This window comes from Schistocerca cancellata, chromosome 7 (assembly GCF_023864275.1).
Source record: "Schistocerca cancellata isolate TAMUIC-IGC-003103 chromosome 7, iqSchCanc2.1, whole genome shotgun sequence".
NCBI lineage: Eukaryota > Metazoa > Arthropoda > Insecta > Orthoptera > Acrididae > Schistocerca > Schistocerca cancellata.
Genome location: NC_064632.1, coordinates 487781204 through 487808995, shown reverse-complemented (window position 1 = coordinate 487808995; position 27792 = coordinate 487781204). Strand labels below are relative to the sequence as shown.

The window sequence follows — 27792 nt, the reverse complement described above, 5'->3', positions numbered from 1 at the left end:
CATCTTCAGTGAACCGAAAACCCCAAACTGCACAGTAGCTGAGTGGAGGCCTGTGATGTCGCTCAACATCTGTTGTCTATTTCAAAGAATGGGAAGTGTCGAGTGCATCGACGACGCAATGAAGTGTTCAACCCACGTTATGTGGTAGATGTAATGTTTTTGGTATTTTTCCTACCACGACTTGGGCCCACACATCAGAGTTGCAGTGAACATGAACCACGACGTTATTTTAACGTTCTCGGTGTCCAAGTGTTGTCCTTCTTGCTACATCTTCATGATGTGTGACTGTGATTCCAATATTGCAATATGCAAACAGTCTTTTTCACGGAGCTGTCTTGTCTGACGAACTTTCAGACGCCATATCCCATCTAAACTGGCCCGCTTAATTACACGATACTTATCCGATAGAAAATATCAGAGACTACATGGAAGAGCGGATGAAATATGAAACGTAGCACTCTACTTCCCCGTAATTTGGTAACCGTGTGGGATCTAATCTACAAGAGTGATTGTCCCTGAAGAAACTTGTGGACCAACGTAGAGGCGGTGTTACACGGTATTGATTTGATGTATACTGCGGGTGGAGTGACGAAGTTTCCGTCCTGTGAGCTCATAAAAAAAAACTGTGCGCACTGCTCCAGGTGTCTGTAGCCACTCAGTTGGCGCCCTCTGCTATAACATGCATGAACTGAAACCGCTCCATACCAAGAGTCCAACTGGCAGAAACAATATTCCCGCCGGCCTGCCTACCCTGTGTCCGCCTCGACCTGGCGATGCCAGCGGCATCGTGGCTCTGGCAGCCGTCGCCTTATCTTGCGGCCGCGATCGCGTCTGCAGCCAGTGTTCGCGTGCGCAAGTCCGGCGGCGCTGCAGAGGCGGACTGCCGAGGAAGTCTTAATTGTGATTTATTCAGAGCCCCCCCTGCGCTATTTCTGGCCGCTGCTCCCACCCAGAGGCCTTGACCGACCAGGAAACCGCCAAAGAAATTGAGGATACTGACAGGCACCGTAACCAATTCGTCCTCCGCGGCTGCAATGGACAGGACCAGAAGAGAAAGACGCTCCACTCCGCTGGGCGAGGGCATGCTCAAGCCGGACTTACCGTTTCTATCGGAGCCTCCGTCCCAGTGAAATCTGAGTGAACTGCCATACTCACCTGAAACAGAAAGCAAGTTCCACGTCACCCAGAGCCCACACGACCCCCTCCACAAGATAAATTATACTTATGATTCACTTAAGCGCCTTTTCCTGAACATGAACTTAAGTCATACGAAAATTAAGACTAGAAAAGGAAAATTAAAGATTATCAACAAGCAGGTAATTAGAGACGAAGCAACTGCTCGGTTCGTGAAAGATAGGGCGAAAGAAGAGGTCGTGGCATCGTTAACGAACAAACTCAGAATTTGTCTGACAGGAAGAGATAAGCACTTTATACATTAAAAAACTGACTGCACGGTATGTTAATTCAATGTAACTACTTAACTGTGATCACGCACTAAATATTTGTTTATTTCCATTAGTTTTCAAGCCCTTTCAGGCCTTCAGATGAGGCCAGAAGTTAATGTTAGTAGAATAATGTTGGGCACTGGAGGTTCCTTCTTGCGGTAGTATGGGCGGAAGTGGCATCAACTTCCATTTTCATTGCCTATCCGTCAGATAATTAAGCTCTATTCCCTACAATACAGAGTGACCAAGAAACGGCCAGCATGTAGACTTGAGAACACACTATTAACAGCCTTCACAGGTTGGTGTGTGGTAAGACGGATGAAAGAACCTGCCGCCGTGACACACTCTCCATGCAACGTCGTTCGACTGTATTATGGACGCTTAAGGTGCCCGCACACAGCACTCCCAGGCGTTTTTGCCAACTTTTCAGACGTTCAAAGCCCCTACTTCGCAGTCGAGTAGCTGCCCAATTACCATCACAGTCTTCAGTGAAGCTCGCGCGCGATAAATTACCTACCTACTGTCATGGTCTCTGGCTCCCTGTGTTGCTCCGTCCTCTCCTCTTGATACGTAATACTTCGAACAACAATGCAGTTCGGTTGTAGAACAAGTATATTACCGTTCGTTCCTGGCCACTCTCTCTGACAATGCAACGATTGTGTGCGACGGAGCACCCGGTTGGCTATCAGCGACTCCTCTGTCCGACGGGGGGAAAACTGTTCCCGCAACTTCCGTGTGATAACAGACAGGCAGTCCACGTCCTGAAGACTCGTAGGTAGGAACACCGAGCTCATAAAGCATATATGTAACAGCAGTCTGTCGGAGACTCCGAGACGACCAATTCGCAAATTATTTTAAGAGAAATGCACAAGCTGGGTGAATACAAGGAGTGAAGTATGTAAGTAAGTTCTCTGCGGAAAACTGTTAAAATCACCGCTTTTCTTTCCTTTACGACCTTTTTAATGGCACTAATTACTTTTTTTTTAAATTGCCGCTAGAGCCGCCAAAACTAAATGTTGCAGCCCACAAACAAAGGAGTTCTGCATCATTCTGTTTTTGAGGCTCTAGCGGCGTGTTACGATACTGTGGCTCGGGAATTCCATCGCGCAGCGGGATTGCATACATATATTTGCAAAAGAGCAGACAGTTACGTACTTTTTTTTTTCGAGATTGTAATTAAAATTTTATCACTACCTCCTCGTTTATACTTCAGCTTTTCCTTCAGCACTCTGACACTTACGTAAAACTAGAAGCCCGAACGAAGGCTTCTGGACTCGTTAGTGCTTTTTCTTCAGTTACTGACCTTAGCAATAAAACAATATTGTACTCGCTAACAGTGCTGTAGTCATTGTGGGAGCTATGTTTTTAAGGAATCATTTCCACAGAAGAGCAAATAGTACTATTGATGACCTATTTACTACAGGCATAAGAATGGTAGTTACGTGTTCTCATACTATATCTACATGATTACTCTGCAATTTACAACTTTGTGTTGTTTTGTTCTAGCGCGTAAAAACCAACTAGGGTCATATGTGCCAATATCCCAATAGACGGAAGAGAAGACAGCTAAGAACAGGGACGTGGAGAAATGTCTGTAAAGTACGCCATGGAGAAACGGAGGTCCAGAACTAAACATTAAATGGCCTTCGTCATATTGCTACGACGGATAAGAAGTACAACTCGGTCGAGAGTCCGCGCGTCGTTCGGTAAAACGACCGATAACTGATGGCTAATACAAACGAGAACCTAAGCGGTTAAAAAAGGGGAATCCCGTCACAAAATGGCGCACCGTCAAAAGTTGAGCGCAACGTGTACACAGTGGTTGTTACAATTAAGTGAACTACCTGTAAGCTACTTCTCTACCGTCTGGAACCGAGCGACCGCTACGGTCGCAGGTTCGAATCCTGCCTCGGGCATGGATGTGTGTGATGTCCTTAGGTTAGTTAGGTTTAATCAGTTCCAAGTTCTAGGCGACTAATGACCTCAGAAGTTTAGTCGCATAGTGCTCAGAGCCATTTTTTACTTCTCTACCGCTCCACTCTCTAACGGCGAGCGGGAAAAACGAGCACTTTAATATCATCATCATAATCATAATCATAATCATCCATCCATCCATCCTCGCTAAAGTGGGAGCCAACAAGATTTTTTACACTCTGAGGAGAAAGTTGGTGATGGGAGTTTCATGACAAAGTCCTACCGCAGCGAAAAACGCCTTTGTGTTAATATCTGCCACCCCCCCCCCCCCCCCCCCATACGTGCACCATATACGTTGCACTCTCTCCCCCGTTTCGCGATAACACAACACGAGCTGCCCTGTTTTGTACTTTTTCGATGTTTTGCGTGAATCTCGTCTGATGCGAATCCCACACCGCACAGCAACACTCGAGAAGAGGGCGGACAACCGTAGTGTAAGCAGTCTCTTCAGTAGAACTGCTACATTTTCTAAATGTTCTGCCAATAAATTGCAATCTTTGGTTGCTTTCCCACAACGTTATCTATGTTATCGTTCAATTTAAGTTATTTGTAATTGTAACCCTGAAGTATTTAATCGAGTTTACAGCCTTTAGATTTGTGTGATTTATCGTGTAACTGGAATGTAGCGGGTTCTTTTTAGTGTTCATGTGAATGACTTCACACTTTCATTTAGAGTGAACTGGCACTTTTCGCACAATACAGATAAATTGTATAAATCGTTTTGCAATTGCTTTTGATCATCTGATGACTTTACATTACAGTAAATGACAGCACAATCTCCAAACAATTTGAGAGTGCTGCTCAGTGTGTCTCCTAGAACCACAGAGGGCCTGTAACACTTTCTTGGGGAACGCCGAATATTACTTCTGTTTTACTCGACGATTTTACGTTAATTACTTTCATGTAGCACCGCGTTTTGAACCAACTTTCCCATCCGCTTGTCGAACATTCTGACTTTGTTAACAGTATGTCACGCGTTCTATGTCGTGAAAACTTACTTTTGAAGTCCTCTTGCACCATCATTATAGCGGAGAGAGTAACAACCAGCAGAAGAAAGGAAGGAAGGAAGGAAGGGCTTAGAGTGCAGGGCCCTGCATAGTACTGACACGGAGGATCTGCGGCGCCTCGTGCAGCGACTCTGCTTCGGCGTTACAGCTTTGCCATCGTAGAGTCGGCGAAAGACGATCCCCTGCAGTTGCAGTGAGCTTGGTGCGGGTGCTTCGCGTGCCTACCTCAATAATCACGTAACGTGATTTTGTATACGTCGCTATGACGACGCCGCAGTGTGGACGCAGCTCTATAGAAGACTATTGTATCGCCTGCAGCCGTTTGCACTTTGCAGCTGAAAGATAACAGCGCTGCGAGCTGTCAGGGGTCACCTTTCGCCGACTCTTACAGTACCTTCGTTTCCCGCAACTAGCTGAGCAGTGTCGTATCTGGACGTCACACGGCCGGGAACTTCCTGCCAGAACGTTGGCGTGGGGGTAGGGTGGCGCACTTTCAGGCAACTGGCAGGCGAGCAGTCGTTATCTCTAAGGAGATCGCGCGGGACGAACGATTTTACGAGGGCATGTGCCAACAGTCACACCAGTGGTAGTGGACACTTAGCATTCTAAAATCGGGAGGAATGTTGTAAAGGGCTGACCTTTTCGTCACCATGTCTGGTGCTACTTCTGTAGTACCTCCAGCAAGTTCTTGTAAGTGATAATGTTGGTAACTGCGGTAACCTTAAGTACAAATTCATAAGAAGACGTAACATTCAGATAACAAGACAAAAAAAAGTTTTTCTGATGGTTCTCACCTGTACTGCTTTCACTGTCTTTGTTATGAAACCGTCTTCCATCCGCTTGACCGAGTTCTGTTCATAACCATTACATCAATCCTAGCAGTATCAATGCATTGTCAACCACGTGTATTGGGGGGGTTACTTGTTTTTACTTTAATTCACAACATACTTTGTAGAGAGATAATTGCGTCTAAGAAGAGTACTGAACCTGAAAAATATTGACTATGGGAGTCGTCGTGGAAGACTACCAAACGTAGCTATGTTTAACTGAAAAATTTAAAACATTTATGGAATCTGGTAGAATATTTCATTAAAGACAATAAATATATTTTAAATTTTTTAAAAATATGAAGTACCTGACTAGATTACAATATTTTGAAAAACTGAGCATATAGTAGAGGTATTAATACTGTATTTTGTACTTTAAACAAAAAGTTGTGTTCCTGAGCCAGAGCCTTCAGTATACTGTAGGTGAAGTTTTTAACCGACTCTATTACAGCCGAAAGATTAGTGATAATTGTTGGTATCCCTTCTCCACACTCGACGTCTCTCTCCCCCCCCCCCCCCCCCTCCTCTCCATATCTCTCTATCTCTCTCTCTCTCTCTCTCTCTCTCTCTCTCTCTCTCTCTCTCTCTCTCTAATACTGAAATATCTCTCGCTCTCCTAACCTTTAGCGACTTTCAACTCATGCTATCGCTCTGAAACTGTAGGTGACTTCCTGCGGGCTAGTGGCAGCCGGTGCCATTACGTCTGGCTGCACCTCAATCACTGTGCAGCGCCAGACCAAGTCAGCTGGTGCGGAGGGTGCGCCCTTTGTTTTCTATACACCCTCGTTCGCGACAGCTAGCACACTGCACTCTTTTACGTACAAACGGTATTAGACTCCTCGTACCACTATTCATATTTATCTTTTCTGTGGTGTCCCTTGTGTCACTTATTTCTGGTGCCGACAGGTTCCTCAGGAAACGACACGGTCATATTATTGCGCCATCGTGAGTTTGTCTAACGTTTCCAGTCATGATGGGATTTTAAACCTACGTCTTCTATAAAAATTTTCATATCGGTACCGAAGTGAAAAGACACTGAAAGACAATTCAATTTTCCGCCTTGGTTGTTAGACTATCATTGTCATTTCTATCAAATGATCAGCTGATTTCGGTGATGCACGATTTTCAAGTTCTATTCCTATCGGCGCAATCTAGCACTGTCATTCTGTCTGGGGATATACAAATGCGCATCTGTCCTTTAAATTAACAGGAACTATCAACATGCAGTCTGATACCTAACGTAACAGCTACAGAATCAATAGAGCATATTAGAATGAAATTTTCTGAATGATAGATAATTTAAAAGCTGCCTCTGTCACCATCAGTACAAACCGTAATCAAAATTATCACCCTGGGCATCGATCATCGTACTCAGAGCCGTCTCACACAAAACATTATCAGCTGTGTTAATTTCTCGTTGAATGTACACCTCCAGTGCATCAGTACTGTGGGGACTGGCTGCAGCAACTGCCTCATTTAACACTTTCAGGCCGGCGATGCGTATTTTTTCTCGTTGTGGAGCAGCGCGTCTATTCATGCTTTCCTTCATCTGCCGGCGATACTGTCCCTCTTACTCGCCGTGGGTGGCAGTCTTATTCCAAATATCTAGGCTACTATTTAAATACAGGAGGGCCACAATGGGACTCCAACATTTTAATATCCTTTATCTTTCTCATTTCAGATGATGGACCTGTGAATCCTGAAGGGGCAGACAGAGCAACTCAAGTTCGTGGTGTGCAAATTTGATACGCCAAGTGGCCGTAGTGGAGCTGCAATCAATTGTTTTAGCAAAATGGAGGATATGAAGGAGCGCGCACAAGTGGTCCGGTGGTATGCAGAGACAAAATCGGCGACCAAAGTGCAAAGAAACTTTCGTCGAGTTTACAACAAAGCGCCCCCCCCCGTTCAAGATTATAAAGACGTGGTGTGATCAGTTTTTGGCTACTGGTAGTGTTGCGAAAGGGCACGGTGGTGGTAAGTGTGGAATCAGCGAACATCATGTGGAACAAGTGCGGCGGTGATTCGAACAAAGTCCACAGAAGTCAGTGCGACAGGCACCACGAGAACTTCGTATGAAACGTTCAACAGTTCACAAAGTGTATCATCAGCGATTACGTTTGTACGCATATAAAGTGCAGGTTGTGCAAGAAATCAAGTCTGACGATCGACCAAAGCGAGAAGAATTTGCATGTGTCATGTTAGATTGCATTGCCGCGGACGAGACATTTTTATCACGCCTGATGTTTACTAACAAGGCAACCTTTCACGTGTCAAGGGCTGTCAATCGTCACAATGTGCGCATCTGGGGGTCCAAAAATCCACATGCACCTAGGGAACACATGCGCGACAGTCCGAAAGTTAATGTGTGGTGTGGTTTGATGATTAATCGCATTGTTGGGCCGTTTTTCTTTCAGGAGCCATCTACCTGGACATGTTGGAACAGTTTGCCGTGCCACAGATAACAGACCTGCAGCCAAATGTGATGTTTCAACAGGACGGTGCACCACCACATTGGAGCCTTGATGTCCGAAAATTTTTAAATGACACATTCCCGCAACAATGGATTGGCCGTGGAGGTTCAATTCCTTGGCCGCCACGTTCCCCCGACATAACACCCCAGGATTTTTTCTTGTGGGGTTATGTGGAAGACCGGGTATACGCTACACCGGTAGGGGCCTGCAAGACTTGAAACAGCGCAGAAGAATTGTCATCAACTCTGTCACAGAACAGATGCTCCGCAACACATGGCACGAAATCGATTATAGACTTGATATTCTTCGCGCTACCCGTGGCGCCCATGTTCAAGTGTACTGAACCGTCCACCTGTGTATGAAAACTTTATGAGGTGCTGTACGATTTCCCAATATTTGTTCGACAATAAATTGTGTTTCCTCTCAGATTTTATGAGTTCAAATGTTGGAGTCTCATTGTGGACACCCTGTATATTTACCTCTTATTTTGAAAGTGGAATAACCCAGTCTTATAAAACGAGATAGCGTACTGCTGGTAGCATAATTGGTAGAGTCGAGCGCGAGCCGCCGGTGGTAAGCGCCGCCCGACGGCAGGATCCAGCATGAGCCACGCTACCCGCCGGCTGTAAGTAGTACCAAAGAAAAAAGTTGCGAGCAGACAACTCTGGCCAACGTGGCGGCCACAATCCACTGTCGACAACTCGCTCATTCGCGAAAGCTGCTTGAACGTGACTAAGTGAAACACTGTGTGAGAGAAGGAGCGCCATCTTGTTTGAAGAAGCTATTCTCTTTTTCGTCACAAGTAAATTGCCTGTAGAATTATTCTGAAGTTGTGAGCTAAAGTTGCGTATTCCCAGTCCGTTTAAAAATACTGGGCCCCTTACACAACTATCAGAAAAGGCAATTCAAACACTTTCTTTTTCATACTGCAGTGGACGCTGTAACATTTCGTAAGGATTCCTCGCCATTCAGTATCTGGTGATTTGAGAATTAACGCGGCCTAATAAATGAAACCAGCTTCGTCTCACACGAAATACAATATCGTGTCTGTCAATTAAGATTGTTTTTCCACAAGCGAATTGCAATATCAATTTGTTTTACTTTGTCTCCTTCAGCTATTGTCCAGCTGTTCAAATGGCTCTGAGCACATCTGAGGTCATCAGTCCCCTAAAACTTAGAACTACTTAAACCTAACTAACCTAAGGACATCACACACATCCATACCCGAGGCAGGATTCGAACCTGCCACCGTAGTGGTCGCGCGGTTCCAGACTGTAGCGCCGAGAACCGCTCGGCCACAATGACCGGCTGTCCAGCTGTTACGCGGTACGATTTCAATGTTAATGCATATTTAACGTCAGATTATTGGGATAACTTGCGTACTGACCTTTTTTTTTGAAATGGCAATAATTTACGTTTCACTAGGGGAGTGGCCTCTCGAGTCCTAACGATAGCTTACCTATCTCGTCCGAACCTGTTGATCGCCATTCTTTAAACAAACCTTGTTTCCTGCTCTTCACTAGGCAATCTGATGTTTTTCTGTGAACACTTAACGTGTTTCGTCAAACGATGGAGAACAAACAGTGCCTAAATGCATCAACTGCAGCTATCCCCTCCTGGACTGAATAAAGCATTTTACAAAAGCACAATTCTGCTCTCAATCTGGACTCCAGTGAGACGTCCACTGCACCGACAATCGCAGACGGACGGTAGCAACGATCAGTAGTAACATCCACATCATCTAGTCACGCCACGTGTGTGAATATCTTAAACAGTACGGAGTTTCATGGTTGGATGCGGTTTTATGTTACTCGCTTTGTATAACTGCTGTCGTAATAGACTTTTGCGAGAACAATCGTTGACGAGTACTGAACATTGTTCTCGCCTGAGTATTATGACAGCAGTTATGTATAATATTTATCAAGTCAACATCTCTTTCAATACACACTAATCGTACACGCATGAATGAGGTATCTTCGTAGAAGTCTTTTTTTTTCTTTTACCGGATTCTGACATTGCATACGGTTTTATTTGCGGAAAATTCTAACACAAAAGAGACTTAAATAAAAGCCGGCTGCTGGTGGCCGAGCGGTTCAAGGCTTCAGTCTGGAACCGTGCGACCTCTACGGTCGCAGGTTCGAATCGTGCCTCGGGCATGGATGAGTGTGATGTCCTTAGGTTAGTTAGGTTTAAGTAGTTATAAGTTCTAGGGGACTGATAACATCTCAGGTCAAGTCCCATAGTGCTCAGAGCCATTTTAATCATTTGAACTTAAATAAAAGGAGACTTAACTATCATATGCAAATGAAGTTATTAATCGCGAGTAGCGGATTCACTTTTCATTTTATCTTTTAACAAATACTGTTTTATTTGTCCATTATCCCTGCCCTTCGTAAAAATTGACTTTTCTAAAGGAATATACTTCCCGTAATGATGAACATGATGCAGGACCCTTACGGTAAGTAGATCCGTCGGTATTACCCCCAGCTAAACTTAAACTTAGAAAAGTATAAATAAAAAATAAAAAAGACACTGTTGTCATATTGATAACAAATCTGAACGCTGAACAGGACCTAACCGATTTAGCACGCATGGTTGTAGCAAAACTCAATTTACAATTAATCCTAATCTGATTAGCACCGGGAAAATTGTTGTACCTCGAATAAACTTCACAGCATGTGATCCAAGCAACCCTTTTCAACTGACTAGAATTCCGATGCATTTGCTATCACTATGAAGAAGTCTCAGGGGCAAACGCTTCAAAGAGCAGCATTCTAGTTATCATATCCCGTCTTTACCCAAGGACAATTGTACGTAGCCTTTTCAAGGTCAACTAAACTAACTTTTCTGTATCCATTAAAGAAAATGAAAAGGTACACGACGATTACGTATTAACGTCAAGTATCGTTCATGCTGAGGTATTCTGATGTTCTGTAAAGGATTTCGTTAAAAATAATGTGCATGGAAATGTATACACAAGGATGTTTCAAAAATCCATGATTAGAATTTCACGTCGTTTGGCGCATTTTTCCAACATGTTTTCTCTTCAGTCCCACAGCTACCCATATTCCAACGACTACACTTATTCCGAATACTGTTGTTATTTAAAACTATAGGAGTGCGAAGTTTCGCAAGGGTCCCGTGGTGTCTATAAATGACAGGTGTGCATTTGTATACATCCACGTACAGTGACTGTTAAATTACGATAAGAGTATCAGTTGAAAAAAAGCACATCGTCGAAAGCAGCTGAATGTGTGATGTACGCAATAGTGACTATCACCAAGGTGGAAAATGGAACTCTTTAACGAGGAGAAAGGGCGGAGGTGGGGGCAGACGACGCACAAATCATACACTCCTCTCTTCAAGCGTCTTAATACTGTGACGCATATCTCTCCTCTGTTTCTGGTCGTGCGTTAAAAACTGATGTTCGCTTCTCTGGTCTAGTCTTACAAATGAATGCAGTAATAAGGCCTGAGAAAAATACTTCTAGCTGCACTAATACCGGAGGACTACTGTTCTTGAGGGCAGCTGCCATCGTTCCACCCGAGCAGCACAGCCTCTGTGCTTGCTCAGCCGGGAAGAGAATCAGACACGGCTGCTGCTGGCAGGGACGGCGTGAAAGCTAGTCTCTGCAGTCGGCACTTCACTTCCTTGTTGTGCCACGTTGTTGTACGGGAAATGCCCGGAAAGGCGGTGAAACCGTTCTCTTTCGTGAAGCGAAATTGGAACTATGGGACCTTTCTTCTGCTTGCTAGGGCATTAACAGCACATCGTGGAAGGCAGACATTCAAAACGAAGACCCCGCTATAAAAGCAGTCCGATTTCTTAGACTGGCGAGGTCAAGTCAGCGTACACGATGCAAAACTGGGTGTTATGAATCGCCCAAGCAACGTTTGTGTTTATGTAATAGACATATCACTAAAAACTTCTGTGACTGGTTAGGTCACTAGAAACTTGTGCTGTAAATGCATGTAAAATAAAATGAAGATTAGCTTTCAGTAGCTTCTCGATGATGTGGTCATTAAGGGACGGAGCACAAGCTCTGGAAGGAAATCGGCCCTTTCCTTTTGAAATGGAAACAGTGCGGCATTCACGGTCATCGACACAGGGCAACCACGACAAACCCTAATTCGGATGGGCGGTCGGGTATTCATAACCCGTTCCTCCCAACGAGGATCGAATGTGTTTACCACTCTACCACCTAACTCGGTGAAAATGGATGCCGTGTGTGTGCGCATGTAGACAGACTTGCCGGAATGCTGTAAACCGCGTCGAATACGCAGTAGTAGTAGTAGTAGTAGTAGTAGTAGTAGTAGTAGTCGTCTTAGTCCTTTGATTATTTTACAAGAATACCGATCATAACATGGTATTGCAGTTTCAGAAGAAAAAACACATAGAAATAAGCATTATTGAGTTAAAGGTATAGCTTGACAACGACGGTACAGGTAATCTGCGATGTCCTTATAGTGCCAACTATTCAGTCATCAAGTTTGGGGAAACCACGGCAAAGCTTTATCAGGATGACCGTATGGAGATTAAAGTTTCCATCCTTCTCAATAGGAACCCTGTCTGCTAAAAACACAATTGTCTGATAATTTAGTATTTTTTATCTAAAAGCTGCAGCACCACTCTCAGATCATTGCTTTGCCAGTCTTCGAAGGCCAATATGTAGCAAATGCTCGTCAGGGGACCCATGTGAAAATCAGTTCTGCAGCTTTTAGGCACTGGTTTTCTTTAAGTGCAGACGAATCGCCGCAATTTGTTAGGGCTGTTGGGCTCAATTTTGGTAATTGGTGTGTTATTTTCTTAATATCCACGTAGCTCACTGAAAAGCGCTTAACACACCTGTGTCAATAATCATGTAACTGCATATTCTCTGTGGCGTTATTGACTGACTTCGCTGTCTTGTAGGTAAAGAAAAGCTAGTAAAGAAACCTCTGCCTAGCCTCTAGACTCTCGCGACGCGCTAGCACTCAACTGATTGTTTCTTCCCGTCTCGCCGTAGAGTCTTACTTTATCGACAAGGAAAACCCGTCTGGCAGAGTGCAGTATTTAAGTACCTTGGCCACTAAAAAAATAAACTAGTTTCCTGTACAATCATCTAAAAGGATGTGCATCGTGGACGCAACCAAGCGGTATGCACCACATATCTACCCCACACGAACTTGGGCATACACCGAGTTGTTTGTACCTTGGTGTAATTCAGCACCACCCATACAGTAGCACATAGGTATTATTCAAGTTCCTTCTTTCTTCCACTGTCCTGACTCACTGAAGCACACAAACATTTGGGCTGCGTGCAAATGAGAGAGGAAGAAGTTCCTGAAATGCAAATACTTGGTTATATAGTGAGCACTGTCATCTGCTGTGGCATAGCTTGATTGGATGTTATGGTCGAACTGCTCACCATGCTCGGGATTTAAAATTTTTCTTAAGGGATGTCGAAAAATTCAGTGTACGCCGGCAGCAGTCTCTTTACGCTAATTTATATTCGCAAAGACTGGGAACGAATCTTTCGTCGTCCCCTTGCACCATCCGTAAGACTGTTGCAGTACATGCTAATGGCCGCCACTTTCATCCATGAAAATTCATTGCCTGACTGCAATGAGGCAAAGTGGACGAGATAAAACTAGCCGATCAACAGAACAGACCTGTACTCGCCCAAACTGTAAATACGCATAGACTCAGTTTATAAAAATTCTTTTGGGACAAAAAATTTCAAAAAATTAATGCTATGATTCCATTAGCGTAAGTGTAACTAACTAATACGAATTAACGGGGCAAAGTAAGTAATTGCAAATCTTCTATCTACCATGACATGTTCTTGCAAACAGCAACAATATCGTTCATCGAAGTCATAGCCACTAGCCACCGCACCAATACGTGGAAATATTTTGGGCCGAAAAATACCAACACGAAGCTACACTCGATTCATATGGCCATATCTACATTAGGGAGTACAACCACACTCTACAAGGAAAGAATTAACAAGCGCGAAGTACGAAAGAGTTTTCCTCTTGAAGGACTGAGCAGTCCCTCTGGGTGTCCTTGCCTATATTGCTTTACGACCTTATTAATACTAGGATGATCTTATCGTCTCTGAGCTGGCGTACGGAGAACAGACAGATAAAATTTATCAGCCGATTCGCAGAGACGCCCATGTCACTCAAACTTTGCAATTGATAATTCACGCGAAATTGCGCCATCCGTAATCAATACAGACATCCACAATACAAAGAAGCTGCAATGATTCACGAGTGGAAAACAGTGGCGACCAGAAGACGTCCTGTGACGATACATATATGGAAGAACTTAGCAGTTAGTAATCCACGACGAATTTACGTGCCAACCAATGCGCAACGGTTTAATACGTCTTCCTCAAGAACAACACGAGCAGTGATTGTCACGGGAGCTGCACTTGTTCGACGAAGAAGGCCAAGTAGTATTAGATCGGTTTAGCGACCACCATTTTGCACCATCGCTCGTACATAACTGGTATGAATTTGCTAGCGCCAGACCTTAAGAAGGTGGTAAGGGTTGTCGCGCTGAAGGCTGAAATCATCGTTCTGACACTATGCAAACATGCAAGGAGCCTGGAAACGATTGTGTGTACAGACATCCAAGATTGATTCCGCTGAGCAGTCTCTGAGAAAGGTAATGACGATTACTCATTCAAAAGCAAGTCCCGTACATAATGGCTACCAAAGCCTAGAAAACTGAATTTTTAAGACCATGGCGATACGCTACTCAAGAAAATGCACTACCATCTGCATTATTTCATCACAAAGCGTACTTCAAGTGTTTCTTATTTATCGAAAAGTACTGATAGAATACACGTTAAAGGTACTGGTTTCCTACTTGAGGCGAGAGGGGTTCGAATACCGTTAATTAAAATGCTGTAAAGCGTTTGTTGACACAGATAAATGAAATGGAACTCTGAAAAACCCTGAATCATATACAACAGAATACATTTTCCATTATCAAATCACAGAGCACAGTGATACAGTTCCAATTAACTCAAAAGACCTTTGCACATCAATTACTACACTTAAGTGGTACTGAAATGAACGATAGGAACTTTTAATCTTTACATACAGTTAGTCCAAAAGGTTTCGATAATGGATTAATCAACACAAAAACGTTAACATTGTGGCTTCAATGCTTCAGGTGCTGTAGTCCTTTGGCATGATGTTTAATTCGCACCTAACACCGGCCTGAATTTCTTATATTGTCAAATCGGTGACCTTTCATGTGAATCTCTCCACTTTTTTTTTGTAGGTGGGTAGGTACTGATAACAGTATCTTATCATCGTGATTTTTTCCAGAAAAGAATTGCATTTCAATTGAGCCGCGATCTTGTTCGGTTGTCAAGGTGTGCAGGAAACACTTCATCCTTCTTCAAAATATTCTGGCGAATGTCTAACACTTGATGTGGAGGTGTATATCGGATTTGTAACAACGTTGGTACACTAACGCCTCATGTCCAATAATAAACACTGCCTGCTCTCGGGTGACTCGCGAATAGACATCACCTGTTGTCTACAGCTGTTAGTTCAAGCTGCCTCCGTAGCTACTGCGCTGACGTGGCTCATACGTCAGGGATAAACTCAGTCTCCGAAATTTTTTCACGGACGGTGTATTCGCGACCCAAGGTCTAAATTATTTTGCATAAATTTAAAATATTAAGGTTATTTCAAATCATCTTAAGCGAGGAGCTTGTTTCAACTATGCATTTAAGAAAGGAAGTGCAGACTTTATCGTCGCCTCCACGAAGAGAGCCTTACACACGAAGCTCAAACGGATTAGAGGAAGGACTATCGGCCGTGTCCCCATGTCTTTAGCAGTTTCGGGAAATCGAAGGAAACCTAAAGCTGGACAATCAGGCGGGGATCTGAACGGCCGCCCTCCCGAATACAAGTCCAGTGTCTTCCCAGTGTACAACATTTAGGGCTCACTCACGAAATTTAGAAAGGTTTGCGGCTGAAAAAAATTTAGAATTCTCGTAGAGTTATATTTGTTTTGATAGATATTTTGGTAATCACTTTTTAGGACGTTGGATATCTACCCTTCGTATAAGTAGAAAAAGATTGCAAACATGCTTGGAGGAGGCGCCGTTTTTTCCTCTCTTTTTATTCGGAGTCGATTGCAGATAGTGGATCTAAACATGGTTTCACAATCATCTTGTACCTATTTTACTTCGCACTGTAGGCACAGCAGATACACTAGGAGATCAAAAGTATCCGGACACCTAGCTAAAAATCACTTACATGTTCGTGGTGCCCTCCATCGGTACTGCTGGAATTCAATATGGTGTTGGCCCACACCTAGCCTTCATGACAGCTTGCACTCTCGCAGGCATACATTCAGTCAAGTGCTGAAAGGTTTCTTGTGGAATGGCAGCCTATTCTTCTCCCAGAGCTGCACTGAGGAGAGGTATCGACGTCGATCAGTGAGGCCTGGCACGAAGTCGGCGTCCCAAAACATCCCAGAGGTATTCTACAGGATTCAGGTCAGGACTCTGGGCAGGCCAGTCCGTTACAGGGATGTGTTTGTCATGTAACCACTCCGCCAGGGGGCCGTGCATTATGAACAGGTGCTCAATCGTGTTGAAAGATGCAATCGCCATTCCCTAATTGCTCTCCAACAGTGGGAAGCAAGAAGTTGCTTAAAACATCAACGTAGGCCTGTGCCGTGACAGTGCCACGCAAAACAACAAGGGGGTGCCACCCCTCCATGAAAAACACGACCACACCATAGCACCAACGCCTCCGAATTTTACTATTGGCTCTACACACGCTGCCAGATAACGTTCACCGGGCATTCGTCATACCCACACCCTGCCATCGGATCGCCACGTTGTGTACCGTCATTCGTCACTCCACACAATCTTTTTCCACTGTTCAATCGTCCAATGTTTACGCTCCTTACACCAAGCAAGGCAACGTCTGGCATTTAGCAGCGTGATGAGAGGCTTATGAGCAGCCGCTCAACCATGAAATCCAAGTTTTCTCACCTCTCGCCCAACTGTCATAGCACTTGCAGTGGATCCTGATTGCAGTTTGGCATTCCTGTATGATGGTCTGGATAGATGTCTGCCTATTACACATTACGACCTGTAACTGTCGGCGGTCTGTGTCAGTCAACAGGCGAGGTCGGACTGTATGATTTTGTACTGTACGTGTCCCTTCACGTTTCCACTTCACTATCACATCGGAAACAGTGGACCCAGGAGTGTTTAGGAGTGTGGAAATCTGGCGTACAGACGTATGACAAGTGACAACGAATCACCTGACCACGTTCGAAGTCCGCGAGTTCTACTGAGCGCCCCATTCTGCTCTCTCACGATGTTTAATGACTAATGAGGTAGCTGATGTTTAATAGATGGCAGTACAATGCACCTAATATGAAAGTTTTAAGACCTGGAGTTCTCATGTGCAACATCACTATAGTTCGGTTAAAATTACATTATGTTCACACTTCGCGCGCGCGCGCGCGCGCGCGCGCGTTCACACACACACACACACACACACACACACGCTATTAACAAAATTCACACGTTCTATACACAGCGTTAACCAAACGTTACTGGACCCTTCCCCACAAGACACCATTCAGCGACATTTATAGAATTACTATAACCACAGATATCGGCTTACAGTGGATACGCTTCGCACGACATTGCATGAAACATAATTTTTGAAAGCTGCCTGTTAATCGTTGTGACTGGGACGCCAGAGTCAAATACAGAAGCGTTTTCCGATGTAATGACCATGCGTAGTGTAGAGCGTCCGCCGCTCTAATCTCATCAAATCCAGTTTTTTATTTTTTAAAATTAATAAAAAGACTAATTTTATTCAATTACTTGATTTAAATGAATTTTTATTTCTAATTACTCTGCCGCGTCATTTTCATCACCGTATTGACTCTTATTTGCTCTCATTTTTCTTCCTATCAATCGGTTTTCGTTTGGAATCTGCTTGTTTCGCCTATAATTAGCAACAAAGTTCCAGCCAGGACTGCTCATCGTTTGGTAACGTTGCGTGCCGTGTAGCCAGTATGAGGATAGTTTCACGTAACCAATGAGAGCCAAAAATGTTTGTCCTGAGTTTGCTCCTAGATGTTAACCTTAAACGCCGTGAACAGAGATATAATGATTTTAGTTATGTCACAGATTGTTGATTGCTGTTTTCTCGGATACAGTGCACATCACGATGTTGTGGTTAGGTTAGGACGTGAGTTTATATTCATGTTTACAAAATCTGTCTTCTGCTGCAATTCAGTCATTGATCATTTAAAATTAGCTGTCGACAGAGCATCCCCAATTTCCGTTATTTCCCGGCGGCCGCTTCCAACATCGCTCCCCGTTACCTATTAACAGCATTTGTGACGTTACCCCGCCGTGTTTGTGTGTCTCCTACAGCCGAGCGGTAGCCGGCAGTGGATGTGGCGATACTGTAGTGGCAAGTGACAAAGTTATTCCAATCGGACTGGAGGTAAGAGTCACTTTTGACAGTACGGTACCACCACAGAAATGCAGCCCGATTAACCATCGAGGCAAACCTCAACAGACAGATAATGCTGGTGCCTTTCTTCATTTGCGTGTGGATTTTCGTTAGCCCAGTATACGCAGTTACGATGGTGAATTATTCGGTTAAGTTTTAAAATCGCTTCATTCGACCAAAGAATTAGATATTGGAAACGTCCATTTTCTTAACGCACGTTGAACAACCACTCACAAAATTAACTTCACCTATCGGTATCGTCCTCATACAGAGCATGGGAAAGTGTATGAATGTAAGTATTCCACATCTAAGTCCATACGTGTCTGTGAAGACTGGTTTTGCACATCCCAGTCTCACGAGCATTACCTCGCAGACTCCGTCGGGAATTGTCTACACCTGACTCGCTGCGTCAACACTTCCGTTGTGTAACGTCTCATTCTTTCTCTACGTGCCTTTACATCGTTCATGGTTTAATCTACTTCCAAATTCTCTAGAATTCTTACAATTGTTAACCGTGAAGTGGATTGTGGACAGTTGGGAATGTGGGTCCCACGGGAAGCGTACAAGTGATAAGTCCCTGCAGTCGCGCTATTCATCTGTGTCCTCGGTGGCTCAGATGGATAGAGCGTCTGCCACGTAAGCAGGAGATCCCGGGTTCGAGTCCCGGTCGGGGTACACATTTACAGCTGTCCCCACCGAGGTATATCAACAACACCTGTCGGCATCTGAGGGTTTCAACTAATTATGATTTATTCTAGAGAAGCTGCACGGTTATCAATGGTATCTCTTCTTTCGAGAACAGTTACGATCTTCATATATATTTTATTTATTGTCGACGATATAATGCGGTGGGAAGTGGTCATTTTGGGCATGTATCACCTCAACTAAATGGACACCAAGAACGCTTCGTTTCTATCTGCTTTAATGAAAGAGATATTCTGTTTGGAAGACTGTATGGATTATTTTGGGGCAGCCCGCATTAAGTATTATTCGGTTCGACAGTCGCTAGTGGAGAGGCGGTGTAGAGAAGCTCAGTTAATTATTCGCTCTGGCGTACGGCACACATGAGTGCGTGTCGGTGTACCCTAGCTGGCAGCAGGCTGATGTAGGCTACTGCAGAGGGCGATGCGCCAGCGCGCACTGCGGCAGATCGAAGCCGCTGCAGCCTCTGGCGCCGGCTAGACTAGGTGCCCGGCCAGCACCAACAGGCATCCGCGGCTAATGGTCCAGCACCGGCACCCGACACTCGCCGCGCGTCTCTCCTCAGGGAGACAGCAAGTGCTCGTCTCCACCGCATTAGGTTTAGTAAGTATTGACAAGTGCTTCTGGAAGCAGACAGGAATTAATTTCATTCGGTAGTACAGACTGTTTACCACGATCAGGGACAGAGCACCGCGACAAGTCGACCAGCTGTCATGTCATCCACTGCCATATGCCCGTTTTCAAGAAGGAACGTCGAACAGATGTGCAGAACTATAGACCTATATCTCTAACGTCGATCAGTTGTAGAATTTTGGAACATGTATTATGTTAGAGTATAATGACTTTTCTGGAGACTAGAAATCTACGCTGTAGGAATCAGCATGGGTTTCGAAAAATACGGTCGTGTGAAACCCAGCTCGCGCTATTCGTCCACGAGACTCAGAGGGCCATAGACACGGGTTCACAGGTAGATGCCGTGTTTCTTGACTTCCGCAAGGTGTTCGATACAGTTCCCCACAGTCGTTCAATGAACAAAGTAAGAGCATATGGACTATCAGACCAATTGTGTGATTGGATTGAAGAGTTCCTAGATAACAGAACGCAGCATGTCATTCTCAATGGAGAGAAGTCTTCCGAAGTAGAGTGATTTCAGGTGTGCCGCAGGGGAGTGTCATAGGACCGTTGCTATTCACAATATACATAAATGACCTTGTGGATGACATCGGAAGTTCACTGAGGCTTTTTGCGGATGATGCTGTGGTATATCGAGAGGTTGTAACAATGGAAAATTGTACTGAAATGCAGGAGGATCTGCAACGAATTGACGCATGGTGCAGGGAATGGCAATTTAATCTCAATGTAGAGAAGTGTAATGTGCTGCGAATACATAGAAAGAAAGATCCCATATCATTTACCTACAATATAGCAGGTCAGCAACTGGAAGCAGTTAATTCCATAAATTATCTGGGAGCACGCATTAGGAGTGATTTAAAATGGAATGATCGTATAAAGTTGATCGTCGGTAAAGCAGATGCCAGACAGATTTATTGGAAGAATCCTATGGAAATGCAATCCGAAAACAAAGGAAATAGGTTACAGTACGCTTGTTCACTCACTGCTTGAATACTGCTCAGCAGTGTGGGATCCGTACCAGATAGGGTTGATAGAAGAGAGAGAGAAGATCCAACGGAGAGCAGCGCGCTTCGTTACAGGAGCATTTAGTAATCGCGAAAGCGTTACGGAGATGATAGATAAACTCCAGTAGAAGACTCTGCAGGAGAGACGCTCAGTAGCTCGGTACGGGCTCTTGTTGAAGTTTCGAGAACATACCTTCACCGACGAGTCAAGCAGTATATTGCTCCCCCCTACGTATATCTCGCGAAGAGACCATGAGGATAAGATCAGAGAGATTAGAGCCCACACAGAGGCATGCCGAAAATCTTTCTTTCCACGAGCAATACGAGACTGGAATAGAAGGGAGAACCGATAGAGGTACTTAACGTACTCTCCGCCACACACCGTCAGGTGGCTTGCGGAGTATGGATGTAGATAGATGTAGATTCGGATCATGGAGGCTCGCGGGATCAAGCACGTCGCTCTCCCGGTATTTTGTCGCCTTTTCAAACCTTCGTGCCGCTACTTCTCATTAAATTATCCTCTCGATTGACATCATGATGCCGAGGAGACTACGTTCCACTCCTGCCACCAAGAAAAAATTCCACGGCAATACTGGGAATTGAAGCCGGGTCCTCCGAACGGCAGCCACACGCGTTTACCATTCACGTATGGAGATGGACACAAAATGATGTACAGCTGCTCAGATTAATGCGAAAGCGTGATACGCCTAGAGTAAAATGCATGAATGGAAGCTTTTTGAACAATCTTATCACAAGCAGACCGAAAACTGATGGTCTCTCGATTGAATATCCTCATGGAAAATGTGCAACTATTTACACAGCTGTCAAACTGTACTCTGCGCTAGGCAAGTAACGAAAGTGCTTGCACGACAACTCAAAGGACAAAAAATGTGGAGGGAACGGGTCTCTCTCCCGAAGTCGAGCTCGGGAATCAGTCTAGAATCATCGTACTCTACAATGAGCGTACAGATACCGCTGACCGTACCAGAGATTAGACTCGGCATTTCCGTTAGGAAGCTTTCCAGCTCCTAACCCACACTGCCCACCTCGCACCCAGCGACTATATACGACTATGCAGATTAAACAGAGACTTCTGGACAACAGTCGAACTGACCAATCGAGACCACCGTCCTGAACTGGTGCGATTCCCATGCAGAAAACTACTATGCAGAGATGGTTTACGAGTTGCTTTAGTCAAAATTTCGTGGAGACAATCACGTATCTGTGAAGATTATTGCACCTTGGTTACTCGGGACGAGATGGTACATCGGACAACGTTTTTTGAAACCTAGTTTATCTGCATCTGCCTGCAATATTTATTGTGAGAACACAGAGCTGTGTTTTACACTGTTTTTTTCCCCTTACTGAATGCTGCTTATTCATTAACAGAAGTAGCCTTTCTTTCAGGGACGTCAACAACGTTCTACTTTAAGAAACACTTTGCTATCCCTCAACGAAATGCCGTTAGCTATATTGATCTCTAGCTCAATGCACTCGTTCTCGCCGTGTATGGGCGGCCATCGTCTTGCTGAAATGTAAGCCCAGGCTGGCTTGCAATGATGAGCGACAAAACGGGGTGTAGAGTATCGTTGACGTACCGCTGTGATGTAACCGTGCCGCGGATGACAAAGGGCTCCTGCTATGGAAAGAAATGGCACCCCACACCACCAGTCCTGATTGTCGGACCGTACGGCGGGCGACAATCAGGCCGGCATGCTACCGCTGTTGGTGGGGTCTCCAGACATGTCGCCGCTGGTCATCGAGGCTCAGTTCAAAGTGGGACTCATCAATGAAGACAATTCTACAGGGTGGCGCACGAAATGTGTTACCATTTTGTTTTTGAATATAAACTTCATTGTCAATACAATCTGAAAGGAACATATACTACAATGAAGAGCCATACATGGATATTTGTTCTAACTCAGCACATGCTCAATATGTCCACAATTTCGTTTCCTAACTTCCTTCAAACGAACACTGAAGTTAGTTATTACCCTACGGCACATGTCTTCCGTAATTTCACTGCAAGCTTGAAGAATAAGTCTTCTGAGCTCCATTAAATCACGTGGACGTTTCGGGAATTTTTTTTTCCTTTAGGTACCCCCCAAAGAAAAAAGCCACATGGATTGAGGTCTGGACTATTGGGGGGCCAATTTTGTCCGTCATTGAAGCGACCTGGAAACCTGAGTGAAATGATCCGCATGTCGAAATGCTCGTGTAAAAACGCCAACACCGTGTTTTCAGTATGTGGCCTTGCTTCATCTTTCATGAACCACTGGGTGCTGAAGGGCAAGGCAGTAGCAAGAAGCTGCGGAATGAAGCTATTGCGAAGCATGCTCAAATAACGCTCGCTGTTCAGAGTTTCTTCAAAGAAAAAGGGTCCAACAAGTCCGTGACCGGAAACTGCTGCCCACGCTGTAATCCTCGGAGCATAATGTTGTCGTTCATGAAGCACTTGTGGGTTTTCAGTGGCCCAAAAGCGTACATTTCGTTTGTTAGCCACACCGTCTAAATGAAAATGCGCCTAGTCTTAAAAACCATACGTTGTTGAGAGTTTCTTGCCTATCCTCCGTCCACTGAGCAAACAGTAGTCTCTGCTGCTTGTGTTCTTCAGTGATCTTCTGTGCACAGGTCATCTTGTATGGGTACATATGGAGGTCACTTTTAAGAATGCGTTGAACGAAGCGTCTGGATATTCCCAGTTGCACTGCTGCCTTTCTACACGATTTCCCGGGACTTCTCTGTACAGCAACTCGTACCGTTTCAATATTCTCCGGCGAACAAACAGGCTTAGGCAGAGGTCGCTTCGCTTCCAATACTGTTCCTTCCTGTACAAATTTATCGTACAACCTGTGGATGGTCTTCTTGCAAGGGACGCATCGTGTGTTAAACTGTTATCGAAAACATCTTTGAGTCACAACAAGGCTTTTCGTTTCATGAAAAAGTAACAATTGCCGATCGTTGCTGTGTCGTCAGTCTTTCATTGTCAGCCATTGCTGCTTACTAGTCTCCTAGCGGCAGTATCGTGAATTACACGTCATTTCGTAACTCATTTGGTTTTCCAAACTCTGCTGGTACTGCTCAGCTGTAGAAATCCCATCGGGGTATCTAATGTGCGTCGTAAATTGAGAAAGAAACAATTAGGTAACACATTTCGTGCGCCTCCCTGTACAACAGTCCATGAGATTCAAGGCCGCTTTTTTGGCATTCATGGCAACCCATCCTGGGCTTACACTCCAGCAAAATACAGCCCATTCACAGACGGCGAGACTTTATACTGCTCGCCTTTGTGCTTGCCAAATCCTTCCTTAGTCAGCAAGGTCGCTGGCTCTCTTCAGTTGACAACGTTCGGACCATTATAGGTAGGAATTTCCCCCTCCCCCCCCCCCACAACCGGCTCGGGATATAGAAAACACAACGCGCCAACTGCACAGAATTTGGTACAATATCCCTGAGGAGGACATCCAACAACTCTTATCAATCAACGCCTAGCTGACTAACTGCTTGCATAAGGGCCAGAAGTGGACCAACGTTTTAATGAGTTGCTCAATTTTCAAAGCACTTTCTCTTCAATAAATCATCCCATCTGTCCTAAATTTTAACAGTCTGTAGACGCACATCTCACCTACCGATTTCCATCCTGTTCGGGTTGTTCGTTCGTGGTGCGTCTTTTTTGTTTTGTTTTAATGTGTGTTAGTTGGGAAAAAAATGGTTCAAATGGCTTTGAGCACTATGGGACTTAACATCTCTGGTCATCAGTCCCCTAGAACTTAGAACTACTTAAACCTAACTAACGTAAGTACATCACACACATCCATGCCCGAGGCAGGATTCGGACTTGCGACCGTAGCAGTCGCGCGGTTCTTAGTTGGGAAAGGAGTGGTGGTGGTGGTGGTGGTGGTGGTGGTGGTGTGTACAGTGTGGTTACCAGCGAGGTCGTCAGCGCTCTTACTAAACGGATATGAATGTTTCTTAATGTTTAAATGTACTTAGCAAAAGGTAAAATATGCGATACAACTCTTATCTATTGTTGCATTCTCGCTCACTCGCAGTCTCTCTCTCTCACACGGAAGAAGAGAATACCTCAGACTCTGCCACTAGTTTTATATCGTCCACTGTTACACTAGACGGACTACAAGCACGTAATAGCTAAAATAACGTAACAGGGAGCTCCGGCTGATGCACCGCTGAGGACAAAACGAATGCAGCACTCAACACGAAAACACGAAAATTTTACCTAATAACCTTAAGTCAGACAGGAAACAAAACAAAACCTTAAAACATCGCCCAGATGTCTTTAATCGTTTCCTAAAATAGAGGGCTGATCAGCTGGTAAGTCATTTGCACCCCTCATATCTAGGTATAAATCACATTCTGTACAGATACCTGTACAAGACAAGCGCACACTGGTGGGTCCTCTCGCCGGAGGTGGAATCCATGCGTCAAAGGATGGTGCCATATCCGGGGGCGCCTGAAGTTCCTCCAGCATCAGCGGCCGAAAGGAGGAACTCAACAGCCATGTCCGTTTTTTTTCCACCGACCACAGCGTCTTGTTGCACCGACAGTCGTATGCTTTCGTGTCAGAAGCGCGAAGTAACTTCACATACGAGTAGAGCATTGGGATACTGTATTGCATCAACTGATTCGTCTGCTGTTTGGTTATTCTGAACTCTCACATGCCCTGGTACACAACAGTATGATAGCACTTTTTCCACCGAAGGTGTGAAAGGCTATCGAAGATTGCCCAAATATATTTTTTCTACTTGGTCTATGTGACGGATACCTTAACGGCGCTTACGGTATCGGTGCAGAGGTAGCGGGATTACAGAACAGTTTATCTGCTCAAGCACCGTCAATATCGCATAGAATTCAGCTTCATACACAGCTAGGGTAGAAATTAGCTCGGTAGCGTATGCAACGCGAAAGGTTATGTGAATATAATGCAAAGGTTTTTTTTTTTAATGCGACGACCCCACATCTAGAGAGACGCAAAGCCGTGGGTCCATCTGCCTGCCAGCCGGAGCTAGATAGCGCGACAATCCGCCTCTCATTTGGCGGGCCATAATTCAGAGGTCCATCAGCGGCGGGGGGGATTGCCCCCGGCCCCGGCTGGTGCAGTGGACAGTCTGCGACCCGGTTTGATCCGGCCGGAGGCAGTTTATCAGTACGCGGCCGGCGGCGCCCGGCTCCCGGATTTAGGACGCAACAATCTGCGCGCCCGCCGGGATTTAGCGCAGAACAATCGCGGGCTCGCCCACGGTACTCACAAATGGCGCCGGCGGCGGAGCTCACTAACTTGTCTTCTGGGCCGCCTCTCCTATGGTATTAAATCACTAGACGCATGCTGCCGGATTTTGCGTCTCGTTTACGGAAAGGAGCTCGACATAGATTTGCAACATCCATAGGTGAGTGGTTTGCTTCACTAACACGAAAATTCTATTAAAATAGCTTTAACGTTAAGAACCAGGTGTACCGGTATGAAATGAGCGTTTTTTGTGAAAATTAAACACTAATTTTGAATTGAAAAGTAAAAACATTTTATTCGAAGTACTGACCATTGCTTTCTATAAATTTTGACCACCTTGCTGGCAATTTGTGGACACCACGCCAATATAAATGTTCGTCTTTTGAAAAAACCTATCAGAGACCCAATTTTCGACTTCTTCGTAGGAATAGCAGTGTTCCTCAGCCAATGCGTGTCCCATTGATGAAAACAAATGGTAGTCGGAAGGGGCCAAGTCTGGTGAATACGGCAGGTGGGGTAGCAGCTCCCAGCCAAGTGTTTTGATTGTATCCTTAACCAGTTTTGCTTTGTGTGCAGTTGCATTGTGTAAAAAAATTACTTTGCCATATCTTCTGACCCATTCTGGTCTTTTTTCGATCAATGCATAGTTCAAATTGATCATGTGTTGTCTGTAGCGATTATTATTCACAGTTTGACCAGGTTTTAGAACCTCATGATACACCACACCTTTCTGATCCCACCAAACAGAGCATTGTCTTCTTGCCGAATTGATCTGGTTTTGCAGTCGATGTTTATGGTTGTCCCGGATTAACCCACGATTTTTCCCGTTTAGGATTCTTAAAATACTTCCATTTTTCATCGCCAGTAACAATTCGATGCAAAATTGATTTTCTTTCATGTCTTTGATGCAAAATTTGACAAATGGTTTTTCCGTTTTCCATCTGTCTGTCATTCAATTCGTGTGCCACCCATTTTCCACACTTTTCGATCTTTCGCATAGCTTTCAAACGGTCAGAAATTGTTTGTTGTGCAACATTTAGCATTGCTGCTATTTGCTTCTGACAAACTATAATCTTCATCCAATATTGCTAGCAATTCGGCGTCTTCGAACTTTTTTGGTGGTATTCCACCATCTTCATTTCTTACATCAAAATCATTATTTCTGAACCGTTGAAACAATCTTTTGCATGTTGCTTCTGATAGAGCATGATCACCATATGGCTCGACAATCATTCGATGCGACTCTGCAGCACTTTTTTTCAAATGAAAACAAAAAATTAATGCTTTCCGCAAAACATCACTTACTGGTACAAAATTCGACATTGTTAACACGATGGAAACATATAATGTTTGTTCCATGACTTGACGTATACTAAATATCTTTGACAGATGTCATACCAACCAAACAAAAAAAAAAATAAGGTTCGTTCACAACAAATGTTCCCTATCGACACATTTGTATCTTAACACTTATTTCATATCGGTACACCTGGTAATTATTACGTCCGTAATGTAATCTGTGACAGTTCTGTACTTCCATCACTCGTTTGTTGTACCACGACGCGTTCCGATGGTTCACATAATCACTTTCAGGTGGGAAGTTGCGTATTTACGTCCTTGACGTTAGTGAAGAGCAGAGAGGCCATTTCACTGTAGCAGCCCAAACAAGGTAAGTTTCGCCTTTTGGCGTAAAGTAAAAAAAAAAATTACACGCCTTTTGTTGTATTGGTCCTCCACTGTTCGTGATGTATGACACGTTTGTATGAGGGGTAGTCAAGTGCAGCCCAGACACCAGTCACAGTGAGATCATGGAATGTTCTCTTCCAAAGTAATCGCCACAGGCGTTGAGACATTTATGCCACTGGGAAATCAGTTCCCGTTTCGCAGGAAACGGTCAGCGTCCAGAACCACTCCTACTCTTGCACGTCCTCGTACGACTGATATCGACGCCCATACATGTCTTTCTTCAGGATGCCACTGAT

At 44.6% G+C, this 27792-nt stretch overlaps 2 protein-coding genes and 1 non-coding gene across 5 annotated transcripts in view; 2 read left to right on the top strand and 1 right to left on the bottom strand.

The window, feature by feature from the left end:
• Window positions 1–27792, top strand: part of LOC126092061 (serine palmitoyltransferase 2) — a 402429-nt gene that overhangs the window by 101781 nt on the left and 272856 nt on the right. The gene's annotated exons all lie outside the window — the stretch shown is intronic.
• The window catches only part of LOC126092060 (reticulon-4-like), a 366544-nt gene that overhangs the window by 141319 nt on the left and 197433 nt on the right, over window positions 1–27792 (bottom strand). The window lies entirely within an intron of this gene.
• On the top strand, window positions 18828–18901 carry Trnat-cgu (transfer RNA threonine (anticodon CGU)). The gene has a single exon. It is a non-coding gene; the product is annotated as a tRNA-Thr (tRNA).